The sequence below is a fragment of the Callorhinus ursinus genome, unplaced genomic scaffold (assembly GCF_003265705.2).
Source record: "Callorhinus ursinus isolate GAN/ISIS: 27379988/994484 unplaced genomic scaffold, GSC_fseal_2.0 scaffold4, whole genome shotgun sequence".
Lineage (NCBI taxonomy): Eukaryota > Metazoa > Chordata > Mammalia > Carnivora > Otariidae > Callorhinus > Callorhinus ursinus.
In genome coordinates, this window is record NW_027397066.1 from 48,979,511 (window position 1) to 48,993,567 (window position 14,057).

Here is a 14,057-nt window from a genome sequence, read left to right on the forward strand (position 1 = left end):
GTTTAATATAAGTGATTATTCCCTCAAACAGATTTTTTGTAGTAGAATTACTAAGTCCTAGGGTATGACTCTTTTTTTTTTTTTAAGGCTTTTGATATGTTTTGTTAAAATTTCCTTTCAACTTCTACTTTTAGAAGCTGTCAGTTTACTTGTATCCTCATCTTCTTTAATTATTTTTAAATGTTGTATTTTAAATGTCTGATAAAAGCTTGACATTTAGGAAATTAAAACCTATGTAAGGCAGAAAAATAATTATGAATTAAAAATTCATTTTCTTTGATTATTGTTATAAATTTCAATTTCTGTATAAAGTAACATCTCATCACTTACCTCACCCATCAGCCTAAACCTAAAACATTTACATTTCAGAACAGTGCTGAATACCTAAAACTAAAGGAAAAAGTAATACAAACAAAATTTTAAAACTTTGAGCATTTAAAGTAATTATACATAAATTGTGTGATAAGAGAGACTGGCGATCAGAGCAAACAAAGTTCATTCTTCATCTCCTGTCTTTTTTTTGTAGTCTCTGCCTGTTTTATTTTATTTTTTTATTTATTTTTTTTTAAAGATTTTTATTTATTTGTCAGAGAGAGAGAGCACAAGCAGGGGAGCAGCAGAGGGAGAGGGAGAAGCAGGCTTCCTGCTGAGCAGGGAGCCCAATGTGGGACTCGATGTGGGACTTGATCCCAGGACCCCGGGATCATGACCTGAGCCGAAGGCAGAAGCTTAACGACTGAGCCACCCAGGCGCCCCCTCTGCCTGTTTTAAACACCATGCCTTTTCCTGCCGTGGAAACAAGTAGTGACCACCATAATTTTGGAATGCAAACAGAACTTCAGTTTTTTCATCTTGAAATACCTGAACATGTCCTTTAATTCAGTACTTTAAAGACAAAACAAAAAGACTAGTTGAGAATGAATAGCATGGTGTATATACAGCTTTTTACTTCTGTAGTTAACCTTGAATATGGGTGATATATGAAAAGTACTAGTCCAGTCAAATCTCTAAGAGGATTGTGATGTTCATGTTCTGTTATTTCCTATTTTTTTATGAATAAACCCTGAATTAGGAGTGGCCTGGACGGAATCTTGTGTCCTGACCCTTGTGCTTTACCAGATTTTCATCTAAAACTGTTCACTACTGCCATTAATATATGGTGGTGAAAAAATAGGGTGGTTCAAAAAAGATTACTCATTTCTGCCTGAATCAGGGATGCTATGTTGAAAAGAGAGAAATCTGCTCTATGCTATAAATATTTACAGATTGGGGTTTTGTGCCACGGCTAAAAGCTAAAAAACATATCATTATTGGCTGTTTACTTTTTTATTTTTCGGGAGAATGATTTGTTTATGACTTTTTAAATTAGGCATATACATTTAAAACTTTTTATTGAGTACATAAGTTTAAAATTAACCATTGTAAATATGTGAGGAGTTTTAACAAATGTATATACATATGCAACCATGTCTGTTAATTATCTGTATATCAGTCTCTCTAGCTGTCTATCTATGCTTATAGGTTTTTGTTTGTTTTGTATTCTGTGTGCAGTTCTTTGAGATTTAAGTCTTGTATAGAATTGTGTTTTCATCACTATAAGTCAGGTGCAATATAGTTTGATAACCTAAAAATTTTCTTGTGCTGTCCCTTTGTAGTCATTTCCTGCTTCCATCCATAACCCCTAGCAATTGCTAATCTGTTCTTTATTCCATAATACTTCAGTCCATATTTTTAGCTTTTTTGGAATGTCAGTAAGTGAATCATACAGTGAGTAGTCTTTTAAGACTGACTTCTTCCACTTTTCATAATGCCTTTGAGATTCATCCTTGTTTTTTGAGTATATCAATAATTTATTTCTTCTTTATGGCTGGGCAGTATTCTACTATATGGATGTCTCACAGTTCCTTTATCCACCTGTTGAAGAACATTTGGACTGTTTCTAGTTTTTGGTGGAAATAATGTTACTATAAACATTCATATTTTGTGTGTGTGTGTACACAAATTTTCATTTCTCTGAGGTAAATACCTAAGAGTTGGATTGCTGGGTCACCTGGTGAAGTGTATATATATGATTTTTAAATTATTTCTGTGTTTTACTTTGTCTTACTGGATTTTGTTCCTGTTTTTATCTTATTTCTATTCTAAGTGCTATTGTTCTTACTTAAATTGGTGGTGTACAGAAATTTGTCTTCTAGTGCTAAGTTATTAATTTTTTTAATACTAGTCTATGTCAGGACCTGTTTTTGCTGGTCTCTGAATTTAGGTAGGAAAAATTATATCATCCAAGTGGAAAATACTGCTTTTAAGATTTTTTCTTCCATGATATTTTTTACTTTTCTTTAGGAGTGTGTCTTGTTTTCTTTAGTAAATTATCCTAAAGCAACTAACCACAAAAAACTAAAGCTTAACTTTTTGCACTGGATGCAATATTCAACTGTTTTATTCTAACTAAAACTTATGTGCTTTTTACATAGAAAAGACCCTCATGAGAAAATAGTTTATAGTAAGTAATAACAAATTTGGTCATCTGGCGTTGAAAACCCAGCAGATTAGTAGTACCAAATTATACAAGAATAGAAATACTAAAAACTAACCATGAATTTTGACATTGTATATTAAGGGTTGAGACCACATAACCACTAAAAGTCATTTATAAAAATTTTAGTAAATATAGCAGGCTGGATAATTATATGTCAGAGTGTAGTTTCTGTATGTATCTAAGAGCCTTTGAGTTATACACGTTTTACAAATGTGGTTCCTATTAGGAAGAACTCTGGATCAGGTTACCGTTACTCTAGGCCTGGTCTTGCCATTAACTTGCTATGAGACCCAGGGAACATCATGTAATCTCTCTGGATTGTAGTATTCTCATTTGTCCAATTAGTGAGGGCAGCACTAGATTATCCATAAAGGACCTTCTTGCTTCAAAAAAAATAGGATGCTGCAATTTTGTGATGATCTTGGATCATTGAGAAGAAAAAGTTAGTTTGTATGTATGTTTAATATACTTTGTCAGAAGGCAAGGATACATACAATACATTTTCAAAAACTTCAAAAAGTATGTACAATTTAAAAAACAGTTTTGGTGTGTGTGTTTTAAAAGATTTTACTTCTTTATTTGAGAGAGAGCGAGAGAGGGAGAGCACGAGCAGGGGGAGAGACGGAGAGGGAGAATCAGACTCCACGCTGAGTGGGGAGCTGGACACAGAGCTTGATCCCAGGACCCCGGGATCATGACCTGAGCCGAAGGCAGAACCGATTGAGCTACCCAGGTGCCCCCAGATTTGATGTTTTGAAAAAAATCTAACAAGTATTCCAGAAAGCTTGAATATTATAGAATTATTAATTTCCCTGTTTTTCAAAATTTTAATAATTTGAAAAATTCTGGATTTTGTTTTATATTAAGTAAATATGAGTAAATGTAAATTCATATTTTTTAGAATTACATGATTGTATTTGAAATTTTTTTCTTGAATTTCTAAAAAAGTGTCAATAGAAATTTGATTATTTGCCTCTCAATTATGAAACATAGGCTTCAGAATAAATTCTCAGTCTTTTCTGAGTAAATATGCATTTTCTGAAATAAAGCTTAAATAAAAAGAAGGGGAGACTGATATTAAAAATATCATCTTTGGTTGCATATGCTTAGTGCAGAGTAACTACCACTTCATGAAGTAACGTATTTCAAAGGCTAAGGAATGTCATAAATCTTGAAGAGGAATGAAGATTAAAACACATTAATTTTAATTTCTTTTTAAAGTCATTTATTTAGTACATAGTATATTAGTATCTGCTGCATATAAGACCTCTGCTGTATTCTGGAGTGATAATGCTGTCCTGACCTAAAGAAAATTAGAAGTCTAGCTGAGGATACAGAAACATGTACAACTAGCTACATTACAATATGCTAAGTACTATAGTAAAGCATGAGAAGAGGAAGTAATTAATTCTGAATAAAAGGCCTTGGGAAAGCTTTGCAGAACTGGTTGCATATGAGAGGATTTTATTACTGAGAACAGAGAATGGGTATTCTAAGAGAATGGTCATGACAATGCCAGAATACTCATTAGAGACTAAGGGATATTCTGTTCTGGAGGATTATAATTTTCCAGAGTGATAGAATATTAGGTAAAGATACTTAAGAGGAAATTGAAGGACGTAGGAAGAGACCCTTTTTACATTATATATTTAGTAGAGACCTAATTGTAAAGCATTATTGGGATACTGTTGTTTTAAAGAGCAACAGGTCTTGGAAGTGTGAGAGATGCATTAAAGGTGGGGTAAAGCAATTAGATAAAAAAACATTGCATGGAGGCTACAATGACAGCCACAGTATTCTGTAAACTGTTGGCAAATAGCAGAGGTCTCAGCATTGATGAAAGTTCAAATGATGAACTCCCTTCACTGCACTTTTATAGAAACCTTTGAAATATATACCTTTAGAATTTATTCAGCCCAGGGGAACCACATTTTTTCCTTCTTTAAAACATAAATTTTACACTTAAATAAAACTTTATTTTATATCTTTCCAATCCATGTAATATATAGTATATACCTTTTTTCCTTGAGTCCTAAAATGTGTTAGTGGAAGAGAATTTAATTGCTTAAGGAAAAAAAAAAGAAACAAATAAATTGGATTTCTTGGTTTGGCTTAGTGCTGCCTTCAATGTTCTGAGGACAATAATGCAATTAGCTAAAATGTTTATCCACAAATTTAATTCCTGGGGAGTAACTTCTCAAATTGCCTCTTACAAGTGTAATGGAAGCAAGCAGTTGTTTGCTGGCTTTGTTGCCAAAAATTGTGAATGACTAGATTTTTATAAAACTTGGTGGTGATGCATGTGTAATCATATAAACTCTCCATTGTATATTTGAAGAAACTGAATTTTGTAGACAAACACTTTTTGTTATATTGTGTCTTAGAGTTCTCAACCATGAGTGGAGAAATCTTTGATTTTATTAACTCTTTCACACATTAAGGTTTTAATAGATTTCTTTTTCATTTCATTCCTGATTAAATGCACTGAATTAGCAGTATTTTTTGATTGTTTATTCTAGTGATAAATATTTGAAAATGAAGGTGTGACATTTATTCTCAGCATATATAAATATCCAAAGAAAATGAATGCTTCTTTGAAAAGAATTGATAATAGGAAAAGACCAGAAGAAGTGTATTATAAAAGCTGAGTATATAGCTTCTGAAAAATTATCTTTGGGCAAAAGGCTATATAGATCATTTCTAGTAAGTTTGCTTCATTGTACTGGACTATTTCTTTTTTTTAAAGATTTTTTAATTTATTTGAGAGAGAGAGAGCTAGAGAGAGAGAGAGAGAGGGAGCATGAGACGGGGGAGGGTCAGAGGGAGAAGCAGACTCCAGGCTGAGCAGGCAGTGTGGGACTCGATCCCAGGACTCCAGGATCATGACCTGAGCCAAAGGCAGTCGCTTAACCAACTGAGCCACCCAGGTGCCCTAGACTATTTCTTAACCACAGGTAAAACATCTATTTGACTAACCATATACAATAAATAGAAAAAAATATGAAGATTACAACAGGTTATTAAATCCATTCAGCAAAATACCACAACAAATTAAAGCTTTCATTTAAAAAATAACCAGTTGGAACCCACTTGAAATAGATAAGGAATGGTAAGATAGCAGAAGAAGTTTTGACTGGCATGGACTTCAGTTAGAATGCCAAGCAATAAATTTAATACTGTAAAAAATTTGGAAAATATTGATATGTAGGAGAATAACTCAACTGTTTGTTTAGGAAGAATAACACTAATAGGTTTTTTTAATCCCATTTTCTGAGAGCACATTGTGCTCATGCTAATACACAAACAAGGAATAATGAACTTATGGAGTCTCCGTGAAACTATTCACCATAGATTGAAGACCACATCTGAATTGAGATACATATTTCAAATTGCATTTACAATAGCCTGTTTAGCTAAAAAGGGAAAGGATTTATTTGTGAAGCGCTATCTAGATTGTGCATTTTACCCAAATGCTTGACACATTTCCTGTACACATATGATATCCAGTAACAAAATTCTTTTAACTTCAGCTGTAGCAGAAAGTGAACTTTTAACAAGGTTTAAAATTAATAACATTAGATTTTTCACATTATGTATATTCATGTTTAATATATTTAGAATACAAATTCAATTTTAATGTTGGCCCATTTCTGCCATTAATGGTATTAAAGATTTTAATTTACTATCCTTGATAATGCCCTACCTCAACCCAAATTTGGTATTTTAAAGTTTTTATGGGAATACACATACATCATGTTACACTGAACACGTTTGTTATGTTATTCTGGAAGGAGAGATTCCTATTTTGACTTACACTGGAAAATTATTGCCAACTTGATGGATTTGAACTGAGGTTTTGAGTATTTTATCATTTGAAGCACCTTGATCTCTGACAACATGTAGTGTGGGTACACAGCAAGAGTAGTCGGCACACATTTGCAACGACATGGATGGAACTGGAGGGTGTTATGCTGAGTGAAATAAGTCAATCAGAGAAAGACATGTATCATATGACCTCACTGATATGAGGAATTCTTAATCTCAGGAACAAACTGAGGGTTGCTGGAGTGGTCGGGGGTGGGAGGGATGGGGTGGCTGGGTGATAGACATTGGGGAGGGTATGTGCTACGGTGAGCGCTGTGAATTGTGTAAGACTGTTGAATCACAGACCTGTACTTCTGAAACAATGCAACATATTTTAAGAAAAAAGAAAAAGAAGAAGATAGCAGGAGAGGAAGAATGAAGGGGAGTAAGTCAGAGGGGGAGACGAACCATGAGAGATGATGGACTCTGAAAAACAAACTGAGGTTTCTAGAGGGGAGGAGGGTAGGGGGATGGGTTAGCCTGGTGATGGGTATTAAAGAGGGCACATTCTGCATGGAGCACTGGGTGTTATGAACAAACAATGAATCATGGAACACTACACCAAAACAAATGATGTAATATATGGTGATTAACATAACAATAAAAAATTAAAAAAAAAAGGAGTAGCCGGCACACTTTGGGCTCTCCCATTCACTGCCTTCTCTTTCACTCCAAATAACTCATCCAGGAGGAAAACCTTTATTATTGTTATATTAATGTACAATGCACTTATTATAAATTTACTATAAACCCATGTATTTCCCCATTAATAAATTCATGTACAAGTTGATCCCAATAACATATTTGGATAGAACTTTTTTTTTTTTTTGATACATTCAAATTCATATCATTGGGTATCTATTATGTCCTATGCATTGTGGAACAAATGTTCATATAATTTATTTAATCATTTATTAATATAGTAAGGAAGATATTACTGTTGCTACTGAGAGGAATGGAAATTTGATTTAGTAGCATAAAGATTTATATTTCATTATTAATTTTTAATATAATATTAAAATTATAAAATAGTACATAATAATGCAGTTTATAGTTTTTATTTTTTTATTTTTTAAAGATTTTATTTATTTAACACAGAAAGAGAGACAGAGAGAGTGCACACAAGCAGGGGGGAGCCTTAGAGGGAGTGGCAGGCAGAGGGAGAAGCAGGCTCCCCAGCTGAGCCAGGAGCCAGATGTGGGGCTTAGTCCCAGGACCCTAGGATCATGACCTGAGCCGAAGGCAGATGCTTAACTGACTGAGTCACCCGAGCATCCCTCTAGTTCATTTTTATAGAAAATGTAATCGAATCATTACATCATCATGTAGCAATTATTACGAAATTAGAAAAGTTAGGATTTTTAATCATAGACCTTTTCTTTGTTGCATATTAATATAGCTTCTCCCCCGCGCCCCTTGACACTTTTGCTGTCTTCTCACAAAAGTTTTTGAATTTCAAAAAAAATTTACAAAAGACGTTATTCAGGAACAGGACAGATGTAACTAATGCAGAGTTACCCACCATTACTGTGGTCTGGCTAGCATTAGATACCCGTAGTCAAAAAGATATCCAAAAGGGAAGTGGGGCAAATGTGAGGATATAAAAATATGAAAGCACATAATCTCTGGAGGTCCTGATTTTTAAAACCCCTAGAGACCACCTTAATCCCCCAGAGAACTATGTTTTTCACAGAGTCTTTTTACCTCTCAATTTCTAGTTAGCTCATATCTATGTCCTCACCAACTTTTCCTCCCTGTTTTGCACCATAGAGCTAGAATGGCAGTGTTTCTAATGCTGGTTGAGATTAGTCCTGTTTTGTTTCTTGTATTTTCTTAGTGCTACATATAAGTACCTATCTTGAGAAAATTTGAATAACCATAGGAGTTGCTTCATAAAAAATTTAAAAATAGTAATTGGTCTTTGCAGGCTCCTAAGTGGTATATTGGATCTCTTTAAGAATCCTTTTTTCAAAGAAGTTTTAAGTTTATATTAAAGATTCTCCTTCTTATCTGTCTTTTACTGCAAAGATGTTTTGAGTGTGTAGTTGTAGAAATGGAATACAGGATTAATGAATTGGTCAGTGAAGCAGCATTACCACACCATACCTTTTTTAATTTTTTTATTTGTTTTTTATTTTTTTAAAAGATTTTATTTATTTTTTTGACAGAGAGAGACAGCAAGAGTGGGAACACAAGCAGAGGGGAGTAGGAGAAGGAGAAGCAAGCTGCCTGCAGTGTAGGGAGCCCGATGTGGGGCTCGATCCCAGGACCCTGGGATCATGATCTGAGCCCAAGGCAGATGCTTAATGACTGAGCCACCCAGTCACCCCACCGCATCATATTTTGGACTTTGTAAGTAGATGCTCTGTTGAAATTTCTGGAGTAAACCATTCTTCATAATATCTTAGACTTCCTTGTCACATCCAATAGCCTGAATGATGAAATAACAGCATGATGTTAGTTTTGATGTATTTTACCTTGAGAAAAAAAATCATTGAACAATGTTTTACAGAAACTACAATCCTGAAAATTTCTCAATGCCCTTTGTTGATATGTCCAGGAATTAAAATTAAGGAATAGTTGAAGTAGTTTATTAATGAACAAACAGCCTTTGAAACTCTAAAGATAGAAACTGTAAGGATTTTAGCTTTAAATTTTGGGTTTTGATTGATTGAAAATACCCATTTTAGTAGACCTTTTATTACATAATCATGGGGTGAGAATTATTAGCCTGTAAATATATTGACAGTAAATGGCACCATAGTTCAACCTGAATAATGTAATTTTTTTATTGAGATTAGTTTATCTTTTTTCTCATCTTTTAATACTTCAAGCATGGTAAAGAATTTCATATTTAAAGTCTTCATTCAGACTTGTTTAGCAAGTTTAATTTATGATAATCCTATCAATATTAATCTGATCCACTATTACATAGTAAAATAATATCTTTACTATGCCTTTTCTGACTGATCACTCTATCTTTTTGGCTTCCTCTGTACACTTTTATTCTCCAGCTCCATTTAGGGAGTCCCTGATACAGAATTTTTTTTTTTTTTTTTAGTAACTTTTCATGTTCGCCTTACTTGGTATACTCCTGAAATATGAACTTACATATTCAAAGGATCTTTCAAAATCTAGTGTTTATTTATATACTGTATCAGATTTGATGTAGAGAACATGTAAATAAAGGGAATCCTCTCTTTCTTCTCCTCTTCTCTTTTGCATGTTCCTTTTTTTCCTTCCATAACTCTCTCCCTAATCCTGTCGCCCTCTGCACATTCCCTACACCGGTCCTTTTCTCTCCTTCATCATTTTTTGCGGAAAAGGAAAGAATAACTTATACTAGGCTAACTTGAATTTATTCACATATTCTAATGGGAAATAAAAGTTCTGAATGGACCATTTATAGGAGAAGACAATCCTTTATTTGTACATAGAAAGTATACGGAAATAGAAATTGTCCATATTCAGACATTACTAAAATTATTTATTCAAATGTCAAAATGGTATTCGAAGTAAAAATTGCTTACTTAATAGCCAGATCTTTACTAATAAATAAATAACATTAAATGGACTATGTGAAACTAAAGAATAGAGATGATTTTTAAAATATTTTTCACATTAGGAATTAATATTGATGATTAAAGGGCACTGCTGACTAATTTAGCACTGACTTTGAAAGTGCATTATGTGGCTTATGATATAATCATAAAAGCAGATTATTTCCAGTATAAAATCAAATTTTTAAATGATGTAAATCATATATTAGACAATAATGTATAACAAAATTATTAATTTATCCCTAGTTCATTTTTTGGGTTAATTTCATTAATTTTCAAGATTTATTTTATAAATACTATATATACTTTATATTTTTAAGGTATTTAGATTTGTCATTAAAAGTAGAAAACGGTTGGCAACTAATAATTGAAATGTCACTCTTGTGTACTGAATGAATGAAAATGCTAAATGAGTACTTCAAGCAACTAGTGCTGGTTCTATTACTGGGTATATTAAGGATATCATTTAACTTCATTGGGCCTCAATTTCTACTTTAAAATTTGAGAGCATTGGACTTAATGACTGAGATATCCTCCTGACTCTAAATGTTTAATATTTAAAATCTTCCTTCTTGCTGTGTAAACTTAAATTTTTCCTTTGGGATTTTAGGAGTGGGGAGGAATGTCATTCATGTTTGCTCTTATATATGATAAGTTAGACAAGCAGCTCAGTCAGAATGACAGAGTATAATTTCCAGATTTAAAATGTTATGTTGACTAATGCAGTAAATTTATGCTTAGTTACAAGCATAGGCGATGAGAACCAGAGCACATGATCAGGGCAAGTGTGCCCCTGAGACAATATAATTTTCTGTAAATCAAAATAATCAGCAAGAGAATATTTCCTTAATGGAGTACTGAGTTTATCAGCTCCTATTAACGTACTCATAAAAAAAAAAAAGGATGAAAAGGGAAAAGATCCAGTTGCATTTTTAAATGTCAGTTAAATAAAAAGGTTTTGCTTATGTCGAATCTTAACGATTAATATATCTAGAAGGGTTAATTCCATGTTGAGGAGACCATTGTAATAATTATAGAAATGAATATGATTATTACAAGTAGATTTGGGGAATTAAAATGTCATATAGTTTTTTATTGTCTTAGTATATTAGACCATTATAAAAATCTTTTGTTGCAGTTGAACAGTCAAGTTAAATATAAATTTTAAAAATTCTTATAATATCTTAAGAAGAAAATGACATATTTTATTTTTTAGAGGAGAGTGGAAAGTCAAGTAGAAATAATTCCTCTGTTTAAACCCAGCATTTTGTAAAAGAGAACCGTCACTATATATTGTCCATGAGATTCCCTGTGAATCACTGGCAATGTTTGGCTATGGTAGTCAGAGCTTTTTATTCCCTCCAAACCAGTTATTGTGAGGCTAATTAGAATTGGATATTGGTGGTAGTGGAAATGAGGGAGACTATCAATGTTACTTTGTGTTAAATTTTAATCACACAAGTTAGGACATTCAGAATTATGGTTTCCATGGTAACTACAACACTGAGCCCTGTGTGAAGGCATTACAGTGGGGGTCTTTGATTAATAGAAAGTAAACCAGAAGTGAAACAAAATGCTCCATATGTGCAGCTAAAGTTACAAAAAAAAAAAAAAATCCAGCTCTCTTGTCCTTAATTATATTTGCTTAATAGTATGTCACGTGCTTGTGCACTACACTGAAAGGTCTGTTGTAATTCTCATGTGGCTGATGTATTTTCATTAGGTTTTAAATGATTATTTTTATAGCACCTTTTGCATTTTTTAATGTATTCAGTTTATTTTCAGTTTTAAAATATCTGCAGAATCTGACTTTAGGGAACTCATGATAATTCATGTGAGAGAGAATTTTTTTTTTTTTTTTTTTTTACTGAAAAGCTTTTTGCTTTTTAAATACGTAGATAGAGTTGTAGTACTGGGTTTTTGTTATCTTTCATTTTGAATATTTGGGTTAAGACAGCTATTTAAAGTTCCATTTTTATTAAGTTCATTTTTATCATCAACATGAAAAGAATCCCAAGTAAGAAATGAGACTAATTTAGGGCATGTAGTGCGTTGGAATATAAAATGATCACTAATGGTAAAATGCATTTGGAGGACATCTTTTGAAGAATACATTTTACTCAAGAATGGGGATAATAACCATTAAGGTGTTCTGTTACATTCCTGTCTCACTTTTGATAGAAATGTAGTATTTAGAATATATTGGAAAAAATGTTACATACAATTAAAAAAATATATATATACATATATATACACACAGACATAAGTGAGGAATGTTTGTGCTGTAGGAACAGAAGAGGCCTGCTCAGATAAGGAATTTTTCACGTATTATAGTAGTGTTTATTGAGCATCGTTATGAGCTTAGTTATGCTGTTTGTCATTATGTGAGTTTATATGTTTCAAGGAACATATGAGCTAGTGACATTTTTGCTGAGAGTAAGTAAATGTAAGGACAAAGACTTTTCTACATTTTCATTTCTAAATATAGAAAGTGCTGATCAGACTAATATTTCTTAGGAAATAGTCCAGTAACTTGTTACATATATTCAAATAAGATAACATAGATTAAGTATTTCTCTGTTAATACTTAGTCATGGATAAATGCCAGTGGGTCAGACTTTAAAAATCAAGCATAATTTTATAGACCGTTTGTCTGTTGCAGAGGTCAGCAAACTACCTCTATGAAGGGCTGTGTAGTAAACATTTTAGGCTTTGAGGACATGCCATCTCCTTGCTAACTGCTGAAATCTGCTCTTGTAGACAAATGCAGCTGTAGTCAGTATGTTAAAAAATGAACTTAACTGTGTTCCAATAAAAGTTCAGTGGAGGAGCCCCTGGGTGGCTCAGTCGGTTAAGCGTCTGCCTTCGGCTCAGGTCATGATCCCAGAGTCCTGGGATCGAGCCCCATATCTGGCTCCCTGCTCAGCGGGAAGCCTGCTTCTCCCTCTCCCTGCTGCTTCCCCTGCTTGTGCTCATGCTCTCGCATGCTCTCTCTCTTTCAAATAAATAAATTAAAAAAATCTTAAAATATAAAAGTTCAATGGACACCGAGATTTGTAGTTCATGTAACTTGGAAATGTCATGAAGAATTCGTCTTTTGATTTTTTTTCCAATTATTATAAAATGTAAAAAAATATTCTTAGCTTGTGGGATATATGAAAACAGTGTGGCAGATTAATCTCTTATGCTGTCATTTCTTAAACCCTGTTTTTTGTATGTGTGTGTGTTTTTGGAGGAGAGGTTATTTGTTTATCAGCATTCAAAGTGTGCTGTCTACCTGCATGATAAAAAATTATACTTAAACACTAAACACTATGCATTCAAAATTACATTTTAAAATTGTACACAGTTTCCATTGATCATTTGAATATATGATGATCCATTCTATTTGAAACAATTGCAACATCATCTCTGCAGATTTCATAGGTCCAATTAATAGCATATTTTTTTCCACATGTGAGTTTCAAGCAAATTGAAAGATAGACAGGAATTTAGAAGGAGGTCAGAATGTTAATAAAGTGGTTAGAGAATGTAACTTACACAGATGGCTGCCTTGGGCTCCCTAATATTCCATCCCAGAATTAAGCAGTTTCAAGCTCATTGGGATACATATATTCTTCTCCCATGTAGGGTGATGCCACTGTCAAATTTATGGTATAGTATAACACACCAGTATCTGTGTTTCTTGTGTGTGCCTAGCTGCCCACAGATGGGAGAGGGAAAAGAAAAGAGCTGGCTATGTCATGTTCCTTTCCTAAACTCATCAGTTAGAGAAGTCGTTTCTTCCCTTAGCAGAATGAATAAAGGCTGGCGAATGCCAGAACGTTATATTAAATGCTGTTCTTTGTCATGAAAAATGAATATAGGGGAAAGTGGTCCCCCCTTCTTTTATTCATTCATTCCCATCTTTTTGTGTACCTACTATATTAGTTTGGTCAGGCTGCCATAACAAAAAACAAAACAGAACAAAACAAAAAAACAGTCTGGGTGGCTGAAACAATGAAAATTTGTTTTCTCACAGCCTTGGAGGTTAGAAGTCCCATCTCAGGGTGCCTGTCTGTTTAGTTGCTTGTGACATCTCTCTTCCTGGCTTG

General features: G+C 33.3%; 1 protein-coding gene across 6 annotated transcripts in view; it reads left to right on the plus strand.

Annotated features, from left to right (window-relative positions):
- The window catches only part of ADGRL3 (adhesion G protein-coupled receptor L3), a 790,703-nt gene that overhangs the window by 176,990 nt on the left and 599,656 nt on the right, over nt 1-14,057 (plus strand). Inside the window, exon 3 of one of the 6 annotated variants that reach the window (XM_073891741.1) lies at nt 8,572-8,755. The exons of the other annotated variants lie outside the window; for them this stretch is intronic. The gene's annotated coding sequence lies outside the window, so the exon portion shown is untranslated. The remainder of the gene's footprint in view (nt 1-8,571; nt 8,756-14,057) is intronic. 6 annotated transcript variants of the gene reach the window in all.